General features: G+C 33.6%; 1 protein-coding gene and 1 long non-coding RNA gene across 2 annotated transcripts in view; one reads left to right on the top strand and one right to left on the bottom strand.

Moving 5' to 3' along the window:
• The window catches only part of LOC137490042 (uncharacterized), an 846,477-nt gene that overhangs the window by 288,214 nt on the left and 551,587 nt on the right, over window positions 1-6,676 (top strand). The window lies entirely within an intron of this gene.
• Window positions 1-6,676, bottom strand: part of doc2a (double C2-like domains, alpha) — a 208,534-nt gene that overhangs the window by 5,200 nt on the left and 196,658 nt on the right. The window lies entirely within an intron of this gene.

Below are 6,676 nucleotides of genomic sequence, written 5' to 3'. Positions count from 1 at the left end.
CAGTTTCCAGGGCAACGGTTGTTAGGCGAGGAGGACAGTGAGGGACCGGGGTGCAGCAGGATGAGGGAGAAAGAGACTTCACTGCTGTGTTTAAAAATCCATCTCATTTGAATTTTACAGCCGCATGCATTATTAAAAGACTCTGGAGGAGAGCAGATGATGCCAGAAAGTGAGAGAGTCAGGTTAACGGATCCGCGGAGACCAGACTGGTTTAAAGTTGAGGCTTTGAAATGGAGACAGTGAAAAAAGGATGTTTTTTGTGTGCGGCAGACGGGAAGAGGAGGGGCAGATCGAATCTAAGCCGTCTGAAAAGAAATGCCACACACACATAGAAAAAAAACAAGCTCACCATATGATGATCATATAGGGATGTTTTGTTTAACATGGCGAGCATAATAAGAAAATTGGATCATGTCTAAAACATTGAATTATAAGTAATCAGGCAGGAAGGGAGGAGCAGAAAATGAAGCTCTAAAGTCAGCAGACAAAGTTATTCTGTCTGCGATTGTTTTGACAAAATTATATTTGGTAAACACATTAGATTAATAAATTATTAATAAATTATTATTTGATTATTTGAAATAATCAAATAGTTTGGTTAACATGAAAAAAAGACTATAGTAAATAATATAGTGTTTTTGAACCATACTTTAGTAAAGTACTTGAATAAATTTTTGTGGTAATTCTGTAGCTGCTATAATAATAATAATAATAATAATAATAATAATAATTCCTTACATTTATATATATTTTCTAGACACTCAAAGCGCTTTACACATTGGGGGAATCCACCTCCAGTGTGCAGCATCCACAACACCAGCTGGTTGGTGGAGAGGAGACAGAGTGATAAGGTCAATTATGAATTGGGGATGGATAGTATAAAGACCAGAGGGCAAATTTGGCTAAGGCCAGGATGCTCATCCTGTGATTTTTTAACAGTATAGAGTCTCCTTCACTATACTGGGGCGTTTGGACCTACACAGACCAACTGTTGGCCTCACTCCAGCAGCAATCTAGCTTTCCCATTTGGTCTCTCATCCAGGTACTGACCTGCCCTGCTTAGCTTCAGTGTGCAACCGTGTGAGAGTTGCAGAGAGCTAGCTGCCGGCCAACACAACATGGTATGGTATAGTAATAAAACACCATCATTAATATAAACAAATGACCTAAGAGTGCCTAAGTTTCTACAACTCATGTTATAATACACCACAGTTTGCTGTAGTTAAAAACTCATTATTATTATTATTACAGTTGATCAGTTTACTATAGTTATACTACAGTATGCTGTAGCATTCATCAACAAAGTGTTGTAAATAATACAGTATAGCACACTATACTATAGCATGGTTTAGGGCTATCTATTGTTTCAGCATTAATATTGCATCGACAATAGACACATTGCAAAATCTGCAATGGAAAGTTGGCATTATACCTGGCCAGGAACCACAGTTCAAAACATTGTGGAATTATTGCAAAGCTTAATCTTAATAGAGGGAATGTTTTTTGATTTGCTTGTGTTTTTAAGGCCTGTGATTGAAAACTCAAGCCATTTGTGTATAAGAAATGATCTCGCTTGTAGCTTTAACAAAGAGTAATTGTATTTTGTATACACACACATAGTAAAAAAATATTACAAAAAGTCAACAAATTTTTCAGTTTGTTTATTTATCCTAAATTTGTTACGTTATACAAAGTTTAAGTTAATATTTTGAGTCAGTCTGATTGGTGTACGCTGAGTTGACTACAAAATTTCATTTGATTTAACTAAAATAATAAAGGCAGCAATTATTGTAAAAAAATGATATGACAAAACGCCATGAATTCGTTTTAATGTTTTTATATTAATATTTATCATTTAAACAGATTTCAACAAAAATTTTTAGTTCATTCATTTTCCTTCAGCTTAGTCCCTGATTATCAGAGGTCGCCACAGCGGAATAAACCACTAATTTTTTGATATACAAAATTTTACTTAATATTTTAGTCAGTTGACTGATGTAAGTTCAGATGACTAAAAAAATTTCTTTGATTTAATAAAAAAAAAAACATGAGTACAATTAAAACTAAACAGTGCTATCCATTTATATTTGATTATTTAATTTCTGTACATGAAATTCTGAAAACTCTCAGAATAACATTATAAAGCTTTATTTCTTTTCTTTGTTGTTTTTTTCCCGGTTTATCTATGCTTATAATTTGTATATTATATTTTATGCAGATGCATTGTCCTACAAAATCATCCCAATCAGTCTAAAAAGCATTATTTCCATAGGGTGATCTGGTGAAATTATATTTATATTGCAATATAACTCAGAAAAACAAAACATTGCATTGTCCATTTTTTTCCAATATCATGCAGCCCTAGTGTGGTTCACAAACACTACAGTATATCTACAAAAAATTATTCCTTTTTTCCTCTGGGGGAGGTGGTAGTAATAAGGTAAGCAATCAATAACTGACAAAGAATTATAATATTATTAGACAATAATGCAGACTTGGGGTGGTAACAGGTGTGCAATATTTTCTCATTAGTGTCAATTATTCTGCTGGTAACCATGGTTACCTTAAGGCATTATTGATATGATGTATTGAAGACATCTGTTTGACTGGTGTCTAGGACTAATTACACTCCTGGTCCCCAGTCTCCATTCTAATACATCCTTTCAAAGCTAAAATTAAGAAATCAATATTTTTTTCAGCATCAAATCAGCGTATTAAAAGGATAGTTCACACAAAAAATGAATATTACAACATTTATTCCTCATGTGGGTTTAAACATGTATGAGTTCCTTTCTTCTGTTGAACACAAAGGAAGATATTTTGAGGAATGCTCATTGCTGGGAATCGACTTAAGTAGGAAACAATACTATGGAAGTCAATGGGTGGCAGCTAGCAGCATTTCTCAAAATATCTTCTTTTGTGTTTAACAGCAGAAAAAACTCTCAAACAGGTTTGAAACAAGTGTGAATGGTGAGTAAATGATGACAGAATTTAGTTTTTGAGTGAACTATCCCTTTAAAATGATTTCTGAAGGATTGTTTGATATTTAGGTAATGAAAATAAACCACCACAAGAATAATTTCACATCAAAATAAGCAAAAACATAAACCAATCATTTAAAATTGTAACAATATTTCTCTTTTACAGCTCTTAATGTATTTTAATTAAACTCATGCAGCCTTCATGAACATAATAATGTCTTTAGAAACATAAAATCCAAGCCAACATATGCGAATAAGTAATTAAATTATTTTTAATTATTTAGATAATTTTGTTCAACCAAAAAAAATTAAGGTTTAGTCATCATTTACTTTCCTTAAATATATAAGTTTGTTCTGTTGAACGCAAAAGAAGATATTTTAAAGAATGTTCGACATCCATAACAGGAAAACAAACACTACAGGTATCAATGGCTACCAGTTTTCAACATTCGTCATAATATCTTCTTTTGTGTTCAATAGTAGAATCTCAAACTGCTTTGGCACTTTTTGAGTGAATCGTCCCTTAAAATTAACACTTAATTTAAATTTACTTAATATACATAAACTAATACATCATAACCTCAAAAATATCTTCTTGTAAAAGGGCCAAGTGGATTCAGAGAGGCCGGTAACATGTCACAAAGACAAAAAGAGACTAGAATTAGTGGAGACTATGAGACGGAGTACACAGTTAACCTTATGGGGATTTAATTACACAATCTAATCAAATAACATGATCAGTAAATCTGATCAAAGCAGGAAAGGCTGTATCTCTGTCTGCTTGGCAAGCTTCAGGCTTCTTGTTTGACTGTGATTGTAATAGCAAGTGAGAAGTCTACAGACACCAAACTCACATTAAACCTTCTGATCCAAGGTCATCACAAAAGCCGTTTTCGACATTGTTACATGTTAAAGATCCTTTCTGGTTATTCTAAACATGTCAAACAAAATAATACTGGTGGTTTTGAGCCATACTTTGGCAAAGTGTATTATGTATTTAATATAAATTTCACAACTCTTCTTTATTAAAACTGTAGGATTGTTTAATGTTTGTTATTGCAGTTAGTTGTGCAAAACCTAATACAGTATTGGGTTGTTCATATGTTTATATCACTATAATACTATGTTGTATCACCATGTAATTAAACGACGGATTAAATTAATGGCTTTAGTATGACTGTAGTACACACTGTAATACACACTGTAGAATTTCATAGAAGATACTGTAGTATTTTTTAATGCAAGTATATGTTACTTTATTTATTATCCAACTTAAAATAAGCCACAGATGTTTTAATTTCCTTAATTCTGTCAATGAATGTGATATATTAAAAAAGTAAAAGGACTTTTCTTTGTCCTTGCATGTCTGACTATTGCTCTTTCCTAAAAAATGTTTTAACTTGAGGTCTACTGAGCTCAGAGCTTAATTAATACCTTAATATGGAAAGATGTTATTACGTGCTGCAATCAGCCGTCTTATGATTAAACACTGCTCTTTTAATTTAATGGAAATCTCAGCTCCTGTGAGACAGCTGATGATTGGTCAAAGCGAGCAAAAAAGGTTAGAGAGTGTATATTGAATTAAATATGTTTAACAATAAACTATATTAATTATTTTTATTTTTTTAAACAATCATTTATATTTTGAATGGGGTGAATGGGGTTGTGCTGGCCAGCAGGATTTTACACAACAGCGCCTCCCTGCGGTTGTCTTCAAACATTAATTTAGCGAAGTGTGTTTGTTTACTCTTATTTAATAGAAAGCAGGGTGTAGTTACTCTTCTCTGTAGTAAAATGTGTCAAGGGTATAAGAACATTTACATAAATAAACCAATTTCACTCTCGTTATTTATGGGACTGTTGTTAATGTTAATGTGGTGACATTTGGACGGGTCTCTCGAGTCTCTTTAAATTAGTCAAGTAAACAAAAGATAAAGAAACACTTTGCTTGAATATAGCTACTTGAAAACATCCATGACAACTTGTTAAATAATTAAGAGAGAGAGAGAGAGAGAGAGAGAGAGAGAGAGAGAGAGAGAGAGAGAGAGAACAAATGGATTCGGTTACATATTTGAGAGCTAAGTTCGACCATCGACATATTCAAATAGGCTATACACAATTAGCATTAAAGATGCTAGCAGAGATATTTAATTTAAAAGGCATAAACTCACCTAAAAATGTAAGTCAGCTGTGGAAACAATACAGCAAGCCATTTAAAATGGTTTTATGTTGTTTATAGGATAACAATTTTAATGAACCTGCTCCAAGACGTAGGCTACAGGGGCCTACTATTGAAAAAACTACATGCTAACGTTTTCACCATGGTTTTCACACCTGCCAGTGGCCAGTGGCTTGATAAACATTAATTTGTTTATTTGTAAAATTGCATGTTATTAATTATAATTATAAAAGTGAACATGGAGAGTTGTAATTATATAATTATATTTACATTGTATTAATTATTTGTAGAATTATTTGTCACTGGTTCGAGCCTCGGCGGGGTCAGTTGGCATTCGGTTTCCCCCACAGTCCAAAGACATGCGCTATAGGTGAATTGGGTGAGCTAAATTGTCCGTATTGTATGTGTGTGATTAAGAGTGTATGGACGTTTCCCATTGATGGGCGGCAGCTGGAAGGGCATCCGCTGCGTAGTACATGCTGGATAAGTTAGCAGTTCATTCTGCTGTGGCAACCCCTGATTAATAGCCTAAGAAAAGGGACTAAGCCGAAAAGAAAATAAATGAATGTATGTGTGTGAATGAGTGTGTATGGATGTTTCCCAGTGACGGGTTGCAGCTGAAAAGGCATCTGCTGTGTAAAAAATATGCTGGATAAGTTGGCGGTTCTTTCCACTGTGGCGACCACTGATTAATAATAAAAAGGACTAAGCCGAAAAGAAAATGAATGAATGAATGTATGTGTGTGTGTGAATAAGTGTGTATGGATATTTCCCATTACTGGGTTGCAGCTGAAAGGGCATCTGCTGTGTAAAACATATGCTGGATAAGTTGGCGGTTCATTCCACTGTGGCGACCACTGAATAATATAAAAAGGACTAAGCCGAAAATAAAATAAATGAATAATGTTTATTATGTAATAATTATAAGAACATTTGCAAATAAAGAAATGTTTATAAACCTTTTGGTTGTCTCTCCCCCACCTTCTTTCAAAAGTTGACAACAGAGATTTCATTTTGGCAGACGACTTATCTTTTGCTGATAACGGATGATCTTTTACTGATTATTAGCCATTCTCCCTCAAACCTGAGAAGTTTGTAGCGGCATGTGTTGGATTTTAAAATAGGCCTACACATGAAATACACACAAGTCATTTAGATACACTGAGAACCCCATTATCAGTGCTATATCAGATTATATATTTTGTAATCAATATTTCTAATTACAATTAAGAATAGTTAGGTTTTAAATAGGAAAATTGCTGGAACTTGATTTTTTAAACAAGATGCTAATGGTCTAATCTGATTCAATAATCTATGCTAAGCTAAGCTAAAATGCTCCCGTCAGACCTAGAAATCGGCTGAATGTGTTTACAAATTGTAAAACTGAATTGTTTCATAAAAACTGAATTGTTTCATTGTAAGGAAGTTGTCAAATGTGGTGTTCCCTGAAGTAGCCCCAGTCCAGTAGGTGGCAGAAATGCTCATCTACAGTCCGCGAATAGTCATTCAAAGGAGA

The sequence above is a fragment of the Danio rerio genome, chromosome 3 (assembly GCF_049306965.1).
Source record: "Danio rerio strain Tuebingen ecotype United States chromosome 3, GRCz12tu, whole genome shotgun sequence".
Classification (NCBI taxonomy): Eukaryota; Metazoa; Chordata; class Actinopteri; order Cypriniformes; family Danionidae; genus Danio; species Danio rerio.
Note: the sequence above shows the minus strand (reverse complement) of the source record. Positions and strands in the feature narration are given on the sequence as shown.